The sequence below is a fragment of the Papaver somniferum genome, chromosome 8 (assembly GCF_003573695.1).
Source record: "Papaver somniferum cultivar HN1 chromosome 8, ASM357369v1, whole genome shotgun sequence".
In the NCBI taxonomy this organism is placed as follows: Eukaryota; Viridiplantae; Streptophyta; class Magnoliopsida; order Ranunculales; family Papaveraceae; genus Papaver; species Papaver somniferum.
In genome coordinates this window covers 136,462,882-136,478,512 of record NC_039365.1, presented here as the reverse complement: position 1 = coordinate 136,478,512, position 15,631 = coordinate 136,462,882, and positions in this window count along the sequence as shown.

Genomic DNA, 15,631 nt, shown 5'->3' with positions numbered 1-15,631 from the left:
TGTAGAGCTGGAGGATGTCTCCAACAAGAACGTTTTCAAAGTCAACGGGCAGAGATTAAAGCCATTCCTTGAGCCATTTCCACCCGACATTGAAACAACCAACCTGGAGGACCCAGTCTATGTGGACTAAACTGGTCCACTCTTTCCCTAAATAACCAAAAAGTTTTCCAAATTTCCCTAAAAACCAAAATTTTTCGTTTTCCCATCAAAACCAAATGTTCCCAACAAAACCAAATTTTTTCCAAAAAGTCCAATCCCATTAAAAACCAAATTTTCTTGTAGATAATGTGTTAGTTAAATTTCCTTTGTGTATATTTTGTGCTCATCCATTGTGACTGCTAATATGATGGATTTTTGCCTTGAATAACGGAGTTTTAATCGAGCTGCACCGTACAATCGGGTATTCTCTCTCCTTTTACTCTACTCAGCATGTTCCTCTTCATATTGTTTTATAATTCTTTCCATTTTGAAACATTGAGGACAATGTTTAGTTTAGGTTTGGGGGTATAGTAGTATAAGTAGATACCATGATAATTTGCATAATTGAAAACGAACTCCTTCTTTTTTTGAAAAAATTGAAAAATTCCAAAAAAATTAAAAATCAAAATTCAAAAAAATTAAAAAATGAAAAAATCATAAAAATGGAGCTCATTTACCTTGAAATGTTGACTCTTGTGCAAATATGTATTTTTATTAGGAGTCTTAGTCTAGATATTTAGGCACCCTGATTCTAGCACAATTCACATAGTGATAAGAAATTTGCACGCGCACGATCTACCAATACATGTATGGCCTCGATCTTCAAGGTGTTTGATAGGAAGTTACGATTGCCAATCACTTTAGAATACTGAACGAAACTTGACTAGCTTGTTCTTTGGTTGGTTGGGATAGAAGGTGGAGGTTACATTAAGAAAGACAACCATCGAATTTAACTGGGTGCATCAAAAAGGGCTACCTCTTGCAAAGTGTCATGTAATCTTTTGTTTCCTTTTGTTATGTATCAAAAGTGTTTCTGTTAAAAAAAAAAAAAAAAAAAAAAATGTAAATTCAAAAAAAAAAAAAAAAAAAAAAAAAAAAAATCAAAAAAATACAAAAAAAAAAAAATCAAGTATTTTCAATTCCATCTCTCTTGTTCCAAAAATAAAAAGAGATAGTCAATGTAAATAAGAGTCATGTAAATAGTCATCTTTTGTTTTTTGTTGTAAGCAAGGAGGGTGTATGCCATTGATGTACAACGCGAGTAATTGTGAAATACCTCCAACTCATTCACAATTCTCGTAAAGTCCGGACAGCTAGCTAGATTTCGACCTCAGTTCTTAGCCTGAGAAACTATCTCTTGGTGATTAGTAGTCATGACTTCAGATCTTTCTTTACACATGTGTAGATACACTTTACACTCTTATCACATGTTTTTTGTTATCAGTGCTAGGATTGTGCCTTCGATAGCTAGATTGACATCTCCATTTTGCTGTGAGCTTAACTGTTTTGCACATGTCACTTTGATGGAATCTGAGCTTATATTTTGACCTAGAACTTTGTAGGTACGTTCTAAGCAAACCTTCACGAGACTTCAACTCGTCCACTAGGGACACTTAGTGGTTTAAAAGGCTTAGTGCATACGCTAAATGCATTCGAGAGACCAGCGACAGTGGTATAGTTAGGATTTCCTTAGTTTTGTTTTACTTGAGGACAAGTAAAATTCAGGTTTGGGGGTATTTGATGAGTGCCAAATTGTATATATTTATCCCTTTTTGTTGGCATTTAACTCATTTTATGCATTAATTCTACATTTTATCCCATATTCTGTATTTTCATTGTTTTCAAGAATAAATATTTTTATTAATTAATTTTGCATTTTAGGTAATAAATAAAGTTCGGATGAGTCGCGGAGCGAAAAGAGCGGAAAAGTAGTGAAAAGCCGGGAGAAATCACGCAAGGAAGCCGCAAAGAATGGAGCGCACGTCCAAAAAGCTGGAAATGGGCTCAAGAAGAAGAAAGTTGTTCTTAAAGAAGAAGTGGGCTCAAGGTTTTCCAAGCCCAAACTCATTTCCCAAACCCATATTCTATACCCAAAAGCCTAAAACCCAAATCCATACCCGCTTGCGTCTTCAGCCGTCAGATCAGTTCTCAGAAGCATCCGACGGTCGCTCCCTTGCTGTGCATCGAAGTTGGATATCTCCGCCTAACACTACAACACCTAACTCCATCTGGCGCCGTTGATTTTGTTGTATTATATAATCCAGCGGTCGCTACAAGCTTCACTTCATATCACCGTCCGATTGATCTTTCATCTCCCTATCCCACGGCTCAGCGTCGCAGATCATCAAACTCGATACACTCGCCTCACACCCAAGTGCCAAACACCCTAGACCTCAAACAAACGCACCCTTCCCCTTTCTCCATCGAACCCATCTCCTCCATCACCCCCCTCTGCAGAACCACCATACCCCGTACCACCACCATGTCCGTCTCCATCACCACCACCTCACCCCAAATCACTCCACTATTTTCTCCCCAACTCTACTCTACCTAAGCCCATCATCACCATCACGTACCATCTCTTTAGCATCACTAATAACCTCAATTTCTCATCTCTCTGCTCACTGAAACCCTAGGTGAGAAATTGGGGATATAAGTGATGATTAAAGCATCAATTGGAGCATGAGAGGAACGAGAAGAAGCAGGAGAAGAGTGGGTCGACGAGATGGAGCGAGTATCTCATCAACAGTAGGTAAATCAATTTCACCAAACCCTAGTTCTACTGATTTTGGGGAAAAATTGGGGGAAAACCCTAAATGGGTAATTGGGTATAAATTGGTGTTGTGTGGAGTGTGTGAAAGACACTGTGTATCTCTCTGGACTAGCCAGTAGAGAATTTGTCACAAAATTTTAATGAACTTCAATTTCAATTGCTTATCTGTTGATGGTTAATGTTGCATGTGTTTTTAGAATTTTATCTTGAATGTTAATTGTGTATGAATCATCTGTATTAATGTATGTATGTTGCTATATCATGTTTAGCATGAGCTAAACAGCATCAGGCCAAGGCTCAGCTGAAGCCTTGTGCACTGTCATGTGACTAGAAGCTAGGATAGTTCTCCTGTTGCTTTGTTTTGATTGAGCAAATGAGAGATACCAATGCTCATAGAGCCTGTGATTGGCTGTACTGTCAAAAGACAGCCAATGCTAGGGGCAGACTAGTGAGCAATTTGGTATTCTTCCATTTCTAGATGTATGCATAGGAGCAAACACAACCTAGAAACATGTCATTTGATTAGGACACAAGGTGGATCCTAAGCCTTGGCTTAACCACCAATCCCTTCTCAGTAATTTGCATTTTCAGTCCTGTGTGCTTTCAACTCAGTTAATTTTCTTGCCTTTTATTTTCTTGCACTTTGTAGCTTCTGTGCACTGAAGTCAGTGCACAATCCTCACTCTGCCCTTGGCTTCCAAGCCTTGGTTCTTGTCTGTTTTTCTTTTCTTAGTTGGTTCTTTGCTGATTTACCTTGCTTTGCTCACTGCCATAGTGCATTGTCACCATTGTTAGCCTAGGAAGACTTCTTGTATGCTCCTCTCCCTGTGGACAAACCCCTACTCACCCTTTTATTACAAATCTTGGCCTTGTATACTTGCAAGTGTTTTGTGTGCTTCTAATTGTCACACCACTCTTAACTAGCCACAATATCCAGAAAAGATAACAAATCGACGTGATAGTCAAGATTGAGGCCGATTCTTGTAGGACATGAAAGATGGTTGTTTGAAGAGTGTATGGGGTAACATACCCCCGTGTAGTCTTAGCTGAATTTAATATATTCTTTTTTATGCCTCAATTTTATTTTATTTTACTTTCACTGTTTCGATATGGGCTATTTTTAGGCAAAAATGAAAAGTGAGAATATTACTTTTCCTGAAGCAAAGGCAGTATGATACTAAAATTAGTTCATATTGGTTTCAGTATTTATTTTTTGTAGATAAATAAACTATTAGAGAAAATACTACAAATTTATAACTAATTTTTCGTTTTTTTCTTGAAGTTGGTGCATTAAATCCGCAATGTTTTTATATTAATTTATCGAAAGAAATTCAGTTCCAAAGTATTTTCCTAGCTGGTAATCTCCTTGATCAAACTCTTTTTTTTTGAAGAAAAATAAATATTTTATTTATAAAAGACTCACAATTCAACTCAAGTAAACACCACAGACATACTAAGATTTCACTTAGAATCTGACTGACACATAGACTAGAACTCACAACAAGCCAACACTAAGCCAACTCAAGTAAACTCCTATTTTACATTATGTTATGAGCATAATTACCAGCATTTTATTCCTCTACTTGATTAACAACCATTTCATACTTATTTCTGAGCAGAAAAGGAATGATAACCTTAGGAGGCTCTAAAAACTACTGTCGACATTTATTTATTCTAGTAAACTTAGCTAGTGCATAAGCTACCCTATTACAAACTCTAGGACTAAACATAATTTCAAACTTATTAAGACTCTTAACTAGATTTAAACATTCAAGCAGAATATTGTGATCCTCCCACCTGACAGCATCCGGTAGACTCTTGTTTAAGGCTTCCAATATTGCTTTTTTTATCCCCCTCCAGGACTACTTTACTGAGCTTCTGCTGCATAACCCATTGAACAGCCATAAGCCGAGCTAGAGCCTCCGCTTGTTCCACATCTCTTACTCTTATTGTCCAGACCATGGCTTTCAGGAACTCTCTTGAGTGATTGCGAACCACAAAAGAAACACCAACATTATTAGAATTAGGATTGTTAGAAGCATCAACATTGATTTTTAACCAATTCAATGAAGGAGGGTGCCAATAATTCTTAGTGGAAATAGGTGATACTAAAGGATGCTTAAATGTGTGGCTATGATCTGCATGAGTAAATGCAAATCTTGTAATCATGACAGAACTTAAATATATGTTGAATCACAACCTTAGGAAATTTATGTTTCCCTTCAAAGACCCGCAAACATCTGGTCTTCCATATACACCACATTAATTGATCATATTCTTCCTTGCAACTGAAATCAAATTACCCAATCTTGTATTGTTTTGTATTTCTGTGCTTCTTGAAGAACAGTGTTAGAAATCCCAGACCATATAGCTTGAGCAAATGAGCATTAAAACATCAAATGTTCTACAGTTTCCAAACTTAAATCACACATCACACACTTAGAATGGTTTTAAACAAGCACTTCTCTGATGTCAAGCAGCCACTGTTAAGATATCTTTGGAAATCTACCATATAAACAGTTGGCACTTGAATAGCACCTCAATATGCCATATCATAAGCCACATCTTCTTTTGTTGTTTACAGACATTTTTTTTAGAATTTTGCAAAACAATAGCCTGATACATAGAGTTAACTGTAAGCTGACCATTCCCAGTCAAAGACCATCTCAGTTTATCCTTTGCTGGCTGTTGAGAAATTCTAATATTCTCAATCTTAGTAATCTGCTCATTAGAATAAAATTGTTGTAGCTTATCTGTTCTCCATATTCTGTTCTCATGATCTATAAATTCAGAGACTTGCTGAGAATAAAGCATATTACAATAGACATGGAATTGAAAGTTATGAGGAATCCCTTCACTGAACCAATTAGTCTACCATATATTGATTTTAGAACCATCACCAACTTCCCAGACATGAAAACGTTTAATCTATTGCAAGCCTCTTTGAATCACATTCCAAATCCATGTACCTTTCTGTTTAATCTCACCATATAAAGCTAAAGGATCTCCATTCTTGAAGTATCTAGCTTACAACAGTTGAACCCATTTTGCATCTCTCTGATGAGTCATTTGCCATGCCAACTTTGCCAAAAAAAGCTTCATTAAAAAATCTCAGATTCTTAAATCCTAAACCCCCATTCTTTTTGGTAGATATCCTGCCATCCAACTATATGACCACCTTTAGAGTTTGTTTTGTTCCACAAATAATTTCTTTGTAAAGCATCCATTTTCTTTATTGATTTATCCGGAGCATACATACAACTCATTCGTACTGAGACATCGAACCAATAACTGCATGAATCTGAGTACTTCTTCCAGCTTGGTTCACTAATTTCCCCTTGATCAAACTCAAGATACGTGAACAAGAATTATATTCTCATTATTAGGTGGTCCTCTCTTAGTGATTAGGAAAACAATTAATTTAATTACCTAACTTAAGTCTAATTAAAACAAAACTAAACCTTAAACAAACAAACAAACGTCTTTCTTTTTCTTCTTCCTCCTCTATTTTTCTCGTTCATCGCCTCTTCTTCCCTTTTTTCCATTTTTATTTCTCAACGACGATTATATTATCCAATAATGATTATGATTGGGTATGAATTGAAAAACCCACATTTTTATTTTTTTGCTTTTGATTGTATGGATAGTTAAATATAATTTCCAATACTAGTTATAAATTAAATTATTAGTCTAATCTGATTACTAATCTTAGTTTTGTTAATCAATCATTAACACTAATTAATTTATGATATTCCAACCATTAGCAAAATTAATAGGATAGGGGATTTTTTTCAATTGTTATTTGATGATCCGCTTTCGATAGGCCCTCAAAAACAAATGTTTGGAGCCCCTATAATAGGCTTCTATATTAATGCCACTTATCTAAAGAAAAGATATCACAGAATTTCTTTGGGGATTTTCGCGATAAATGCAGCAACCTCTGCTTGTAAATTATGAGCTTAACAATATTTTTCCAATTTTTCTCTCTCTTAACATAATGTCTTTTAGGGCTGAGCTTACCCCACTGGCCCACTCTTAACACGGTGAGCTGTCCAGGGACGTTTCCAGGTTCGGAAAACGGCAATGCGTGCATACTGTAACCTAGACAATAAAACTAACTGGGGCTAGTTTAGTTGGCTAGGATCGACCTCTCAAGTTGTTGGGTCAAAGATTCGAATCCCGCCGCGGATCGTGTCGGAAAAAAACCCTGGACAATAAAACCGTTCTCTTAAATGAACTCTGTAAGTTAAACAGATGATGCATTGTTGAAATTTGCACCCCCCGTGTTCTCTCTCGAAGAAGGAATGATCAAGATGTAATGAACAACTTCTCTTGAAAAGATGTCTACGGACATGTTCTGCCAACGTTTTTTTTTGGTCAATAAAACCTTTTCCTGAATCATGAATCATAAAATTACACCGAATCAGCATGCTGGACTAGTGGGAAGTAGAGATGGACCCAATAACTATCACGCGGACATCAAAACACAGATTTGGAACCAGCCCCCACTCTCTCTAAAGGACACCAGTCACACCACCGAATGATTTATGAGGGAGAGAGTTTAAAAAATCTTTAACCATTCCACGGCAAAAAAATCAAATCTTACGAAAAGGCCAAAGCAAAAACCCTTACCTGCTCCGACCAAGTGAGAAATCTTTTTTCCCTAGTGACCCCATCATATATACAAATTTTAATTTCATAGTTAAATTAAAATCGTATCGTAATGCAATGTAATTTTACAATTTAAAATCATTTTAATATAATTACGTATGATGCGTTAGTTATCAAATAAGATCTTCGGGTACAACGTCATGGACCATAGACAAGCTTAGACAATAACAGGTGCGAAATTTGATCCTGCTGGGAACTTTTTGCGAAAAATGTTGGGAGAAAAGAAGAAATATAATTAGTGAACAGAAAAGTCAAATTGGTGGGATAGTTTGAATTTCGTTGACAATAATTGATTACCTTACCCCACTTGCAAAGAAAGCAAAGATCTAAAGTAGGAGGAGTATCGTATTTTTGAATTCCAAAATTGATCTCCGGTCGGACTGTCACAATGCCGAGGTAAGCTATACGCAAAAAAAAAAAAAAAAAAAAAAAAAAAAAAAAAAAAAAAAAAAAAAAAAAAAAAAAAAAAAAAAGACATTAGGTCAATTGTCTAAATATTTTTAAAACATGATTTTAATGGACGAGTAAAAATTAGTATGGGTGAAATGAAAATCAAAAAAATAGCAAGAATAAATTTGGATTCATTCTGGCTTAAACTTAAAAAATAACGAGGATAAAACTGGATGCATCCTGATGCAAATTAAAAATAAGAAAAAGTATTTGAAAATGAGTAGGATGAAACTGTTAACATCCTAGCTATTTTTACATTCTCGTCAATTTAAATAGCCTGGCTAAATTGGGCCTATGCCACTTAATTGGGGACTATAGATTACTTCATCTACCTAATACACAATGATAAGGGGTGTCTAATATTTATGTAAACTACCAAAATTACCCTCAAAAAAATATTAATATTACTAAATTATCCCTATCAATCCTTAATAAACCTAACTAACAAAAATCAGTTTCAATTTCTAACCTAAAAACCGATTCTTCATCTCCTCTACTCCCTCTTTTTTCATTTTTTTTGAAACCAAAAATCGTCGATGATCGACGATTCAAAAATGATTAATCGTTTTCTTTCTTCTATAAAATGTCGAAACCAACAAGAACTAAGTATGCCACTAACATGAATCATTCTAGTGCCGACAATCCCGGACTTGTTGAAGCGATTCAAATAAAACGAAGGAAGTGCAAGAACAATCCAAAGCCTCTCATATCGCACAAGCGGAGGAAATGGGTCGAATCAGGTACTTTTCTATCAACCCAATCCTCTAAACTAGGTTTTAGTAACATGCATTAGGTTAGAAATCGAGAATTTTGAAATCAAAAAATTTCAGTGTTCACAAAATCGGGTTACGTTAATGTCGAAGTAACCCGATGCTTGTTAGAAACGGATTATGTTCTTAAACTTGATTGTTCTGCATGTGAAAAGGAATCGGTGAACGTTAATGTATAAATAACCCGATTATTGTAGGCAATATTCCTGGATCTTTATTTTGTTGGAATCAGATTACATATGTCTTCACAAAAACCGATTGTGTAGTTTAGAATCAGACTTTATACGTATATCGAGTAAACCGATTTCTGGAATCGGTTTACATTAGCACTTAACAAAATCCGACTGTGAATTTTATTATGTTAGGAATTGGATTTGATATGTATATCGAGTAAACCGATTATGTACCTTGACTTTAAAAATGCATTCTATTCCATTGTTTTTTGTCGCTTAAATCCGTATTCTACATGCAAAAAAAATAAAGCTGAAAAGAAATATAGGCGGAAATATGACCTTGCTACTCCTAAGCCTTTGGGACCTCGCCGAAAAGACGGTAAAAATTTGAATGCTTCCCACCGAATCCCAAGGGGCACGGGGAGTAAAGCCAAAGGGATCATCATCAATGACCCACCACCTCAAGCGGAGCAACCAACACATGAAGAATCTGATTCCGAAAAAAGTGAAGGTGGTGGCAAGGAAGGTGGTGAAGAAGGTGGTGATAGAGAAATTGAAGAAGAAAAAGGTGATGAGGAAGGTGGTGGCAAGGAAGGTGGTGAAGAAGAAAGGGATGAGAGTGAAAGTGATGAGGAAGGTGGTGGCAAGGAAGGTGGTGAAGAAGAAAGTGATGAGAGTGAAAGTGATGGAGAAGAAGGTGAGGATGAAAGTGATGAAGAAGAAGGTGAGGAAGAAAGTGATTAAGAGATAAGAGAAGTCGTTCAAGAACAAGTGCAAGAACAAGAAGTTCAACAACAAGACCAAGGAGGAGATGCTCAAGAAAAAGGTAATAAAAAAGGACCAAAGAAGAAGAAAGGTGACCACATGCCCGACTCGCTGAAGATGTTTGCTCGCGGCCCTGATGATCCACCTTTAGGGATACCCGGTGATGGAGGAAAGGTATTATGGGGTTACAAAGACAGTTGGGCCTCTGTCGTTTACAATACCATAGTAAGTACCTAAACCTTATGCTATGTGATGTAAACATTATTATCCGTGTACTGTTTTGATTGTTGTCCATCGTGGTTGTTTTGTTTTATAGGATCTGTTAGAGCATTGCTCGGTTGAACCCACTAAGCGTTGGTATGTCAAGTTTGGTTGTCATATTTTATTGAATAAAAACTCATGTTAAGAGTTGCTTGATTATGTACTAGAGTATTAGGATATGAGACATTACAAGTATTGCGAAGTCTTGAAGATGTGAAGAAGCAAGGAGCTACAACGACAACAATCATCCTTCCACTTGAGGTTAGTGATATTTGACTTGAACTGTTTCATTCCCTAACGTATCTTTCAAGTCGTGCATATTGAAAACATAACTGCGAAGCATATTTGAACTCTAAATATACATAGTATTAAGGAATACAATACGAGGTTTATTGCTTAACCATTAAACTTTGTAGATAAGACATCACCATAATCATTTGAATGCTATTGTGATTATGTATGGGTATGAGGTGAGGATTTCATCCTAGGGAACAATGTTTACATGTGTTCTAAGGAAGTAAGTTCATAAACTTGTTTGTGGGCCGAAAAGGAAATTTCCAGGTGTTATTAGTTTTGTTATTCATTGCATATCTTATGAACAACCAATACGTGTGATAGAGTATAACCGCTCACAACTTGTTGTGTTCTTGGTAGAACTACTCACAAAGGCCTGACGTATGTATTGGTATAACTTTTATTAGTAAAACCGATATTAAGTAATCACCCGTGGTATGATCCGATTTTGTATGTCTGACCAATTAAAAGGAAATGGGAACCAATCCTTGTAAGGGGTGCAGTACATCAAAGGGAATCGATCCTTGTATAAGGTGCAACAAGGTTTATAGAAGAAATGGGAACCGATCCTATGGACATGCGCAACACGTTTTTAGGCAAAGGGGAACTGATCCTATGGACATGTGAAACACATATAAGTTAGATACCATATATATGTGGGGAACCGATCCTAGTACCTAGTCAACCGAATTTTTGGAAAGCTAGTGTGATTATGCACAGTACTCACATGGAGGTAGAACCGAAACTTGTTTTGGTAGAACCGTTAAACCCATGATTGTGATTGAATGTTGGTTTGATCAATCACATAGTTCTAGAAATTCATATGAACCAATTCTAAACTTGTTTGGAAGTGTGGCAAATCAGTTTCAAGGTTGTAAGTGTGAAAGAGAACTTACAAAGTTAAGATGTCGACAAACTTTGAACACGTGCTGTGAATGTTTATTTCTTTAATTGTTCAAAGATATTCCTTAACGACTAAGGGAAGAGAATCCCACGATCGAAACATAAGTAAGTTAAGAATCTTTTAATTAAGGTTATTAATTTCATTTTGTAGGAAAATAACAGAATTAGTAATGTGCATTTACTAATTAGATTTTCCGAGAGATTTCGATCATTATTTTTGGACAGAGCATTTCCAGGAATTATGAAAACCGAATATGTTATTTAATGAATATCTTGAGAATATTTTCGGTTTTGGAAATTCCTTGGTGTCCAAACTTCCTTGTCTATAAATACTCGAAGTTTGCCTTTCTAGCAAACTAATCCTTCGTAACAAGAGATTTACTCTTTTGTTGTTGTTACTGGTGTAGCCGCCTATTCGGAGAGGAGAGTAACCTAATTAGGCGAAATCTCTTACGGCCGCTCAGTTTAAAGTCTTCTTTGGGATTGAGAAGCTCTAGCATGTACTGTTGGTGGGAAACTAGATAATTACGGTTTATCTTTTGTTTTCGATTGATTTGATTAACTAACGGTGGTTGAAATATGATTCCACCTAGTTTGTTTATTCTTGAGAATCTTCTCTTCTGATATAAGATTCACTCAAACTAGTTCAGAGTTCCGACATGGATCTTTAGACTGTTGTTAGTTCTAAAGACGATCTTGTGATAATCCATTGTTAACAGACTCCGTTCTGTGCGTGATTGATCACAAGAGATTCAAGTGATTGTCTGCAGGTTTTTATTGAAGATTTAAGAAGATTTGAAGACAAAGAAGATATTGAAGATCTGACTTGGGTTTTATAATCTTTGGTGTGCACAATACTTGTTTCGTTAAAAGAGGATCCAATTAATAATCGGTTTATCCTTGTGGTAGATTGGATTGATTAATTGAGTAGATCGGCATCAACACGATTCTTCGGATTAAAGGTGTTGTTGGCTTAATCTTAAACGATTACCTTTGGGTGATTGAATATAAGACAGATCTAAGGACCTGACGAATGAGTTTATGTTGAGATAAACGTAAGAGTTTTTGTACGACTCATATCACTTGGTTGGATAGAGTTGTTACCAAACAGATTTTTTGTTCCTTTACTGTTTGGAATACGAACCAAAGGAATTGTTCCAAGTACGTCACTTATTTATAAGTTGGAGGTGTGGGAATACAGAAGGAACTAGGTAAACTATAGGGTTAGTTACTTGGTTTCAACTATACGAAGTTAGTGTAATTTTGTGTAGCGGCTTAATCCTGAGAGTATTCAATTATGGACTAGGTCCTGGGGTTTTTCTGCATTTGCGGTTTTCTCGTTAACAAAATCTTGCTGTGTCATTTACTTTTATATTCAGCATTATAATTGTTTTATTATAATTAAAGTAAATTACACAAACGTTAATTCCTATTTACTTGATAAGCAATCCTATTGTGTTTGGTTAAGTCCGAACCTCTGTATCAAGTAAACATACTTCGTTGTTGTATTGTCTCGATCTCGTATCCATAGACGATCACACGAAGTGTGAACCAATTAGTTGTATTGTCTCGACTCAGTCCATAGACAATCACTTTCGGAGAAAGGACTTATAGGTAAGAAAAGTTTTAGCTTGAGGTATATTTGGGTACCCTCGCCTTTTCAGGATCACAAGGATGTCGTTCGTCTTATAAAGCCAGGAACATTAGTGAGTATGATGAGGAAATGGCCACTGGAAGGAATAGAATCAACCGTTAGAGAAGTTCCGGAAATAATCGATCTAGTCAATTCTACGGGGTTGGTACCTGCGGTCGACAATTTGGACCACCTTGGTTATGACAGACCTCTTTGTTCCGCCTTTTCCGAGAGATACTACGGGGAAACAGATACTTTACATCTTCCGTTTGGAGAAACGACGATAAGTCCAAATGGTGCGAAGTTAATTAGCGGCCTAAGCATAGAAGGTAAAGCCGTGAAGCACAAAGGGTACGATCCAGAGCTTGGGTGGGACAAGATTTATGAGTGGACCAAGGAAGTGTTCCAATGGGATGAGGAGAAGACCAAGAGGGAGATGCTAGTAGGCAAGGCAAAGCAGAGGATATTCCATCTCTCGAGGCTGAGGGCCAACTTCATGGGAACAAAGAAGCTTCGTACTGGGTAAAAGAGGTGACGCCGCAACGTATCATCGCCACGGCCAATGCGTATGTCCTGGGAGATGTAATCTTCCCCGACGTTTCCGGTGTCCGTGTGAGTGCCAACTTTATCCAGCTTTTGCAACCATTTGGAGAGATTCACGAATACTCTTGGGCCACTGCCATCCTTGCACACTCGTTGAAGGAGGTGAGAAAGGCTTCTAGGTCTCAAAGGAACCAAATAAGAGGGAATATGGCTTTTCTGCAGGCTTGGATATATATGCACTTCCCAATATTTGCTAAAAGGACTTTTGAGAAAAAGGATTAGGACGGAGAGCATTTTGGAGACAAGTACAACTACAAAAGTAAGCCGAAGAAACAAAAAATGGATTTTCTGAATTTGAGACGCCAGTTAGACAACTTGACGACGAAGGATGTTGTCTTTGATCCTTACAAGGAGTATTTGGCTAAAGGAAAAGGAAAGAAGGTTGGATGACGAGAGATAAGTGAATATTTTGGTTCTTTGTTTCAACCAAGAGGATATGTAATGTACAACCCTGCGAGAGTCGCAAGACAATGCGGTTACGTACAAAAAGTCCCAAAGGCGCACAAGATGTTCAACATCAATGAGACAAAAACCAAATCACATGATAATGATATTATCATTGTTCACAAGCCTTTCCCATCATGTGATTATTGGAACGACAGAGCGTTCCACGGATATCCTTTGGATGGTCCATCTCGAGCAGATGACGAGGCAATTTCGGGTTACATACCGTGGTACCTCAAAGTTTCGCATACTCGGGTGATACGAGTAGATGAGAGGCTCAAGATAGAGGACAAATATACGACTCTCGATTACATAGTGCGTATTGTTACTCAATTACGATTTTGTTAATGGTTTTAGCATTATATATTGAATGTTTGTTATTTGAACATAGAAGACGAGTCGGACACTTGATAACCCAGGCAAAGCTAGAAATCAGGGAAGGGAAAAATGTGAAGGCCAATGAAAATCTAATTGATGAATTGAATGGTCTCGAAGATGTAGAATCTGGTGCAAAGTTTGGGGAGCAGGATGGTGGTGATGATGATGAGGAGGAGGATGAGGAGGAGGAGCCAAAAAAGAAGAAGAGAGCCCCCCCCCCCTCCAAAAAAAAGATGACTGAAGGTGCATCGAGCAACGCCCAACCTGGTAAACGAGGACGCGGTGGACGTGGTCGTGGCGGTGGACGTGGCCGTGGTGGGGATGTTCACGAATGAATGGTTATATTCATGTTTATGTCTTTAAGGATGGATAATTATGGAGTAAAAACTTATGTCTTGTCTTAAACTTATTGTCGAATTATGTTTGGCTCCTAGTCTATGAATGACTTGATCTGGTTTCTAGTTTATGAAAGACTTAATATGTGTGGAAAAAATGGAGGATTCTAGCATTCTTTCTGTCAGAATCGGATTACATATAACTATATGTAATCCGATTCTGATAGTTTCCCAAATGTTCAGTTTTAGAATCGGGTTTCATGTATAAATATGTAATTCGATTTCTAAGAAGAAAAGTTCTGTAACTTTTAGAATCGGTTTACATGTATAAATATGTAATCCGATTTTTATGAAGAAAAGTTCTGTAACTTTGAGAATCGGTTTACATGTGCATTACAAAGTCCCGATTTGTTAGAGGAAATTTATATGATTTTGTAAGGACAAAATCGGTCTATGTGGTAATATATAAAATCCGATTGTTTGAATTGAATTAAAAAAAAATAGCCGTTGATACTTCGTCTATATAAGGACAACCTCTTTGAGCCACTCCCACATCACACACTTAGCTTATAAAATGGAATCGGAACCGTTTGAAGATTTGTGTCTGGTTAAATCCTTTGCTAATACGTTCCGCGAACGTCCGAATGAAATCTATTCAATGTTTTGGAAGAGAGTTAAAGAGTTCTTTTGCGGGCGTACCACGAATCCCAACAACCGAAAATAGAGAGACTTGGCTTTTCGATTCAACTGCATATAAGGCGCAATGCGAGAGTACGTAATAGTTAGAAATATGGTGTACAACTATCATCCAAGAGCTCCTCTTAGGGAAAAAGTGAGTAATGCGATCATTTTTATACCTATTTCAATTATACTAGTTCACATACTAACATATAAGAATTCATTGAATTTCAGCTGGAACGTTTCAACGGGCTATGGAGAATTCGTAATGGGGAAAGAAAGTTCATTCACCACAAAGAATACACGACGTTGTACCGACGTGCTCGGAGGTTCATTGACGAGCATTTGATGTGTCAAATTCTGGAATTCCCATACTGAGTCCTATATATATGTAGTGGGCTAATTTCCTAAACTATGTAATGAATATCTTGTTTCTGAAAGTAAGGCATAATCGGTTTACATGTGCATTATAAAAGCCCGATTTTAGGAATCGGTTTATGTGGGTATTAATCAAACTCCGA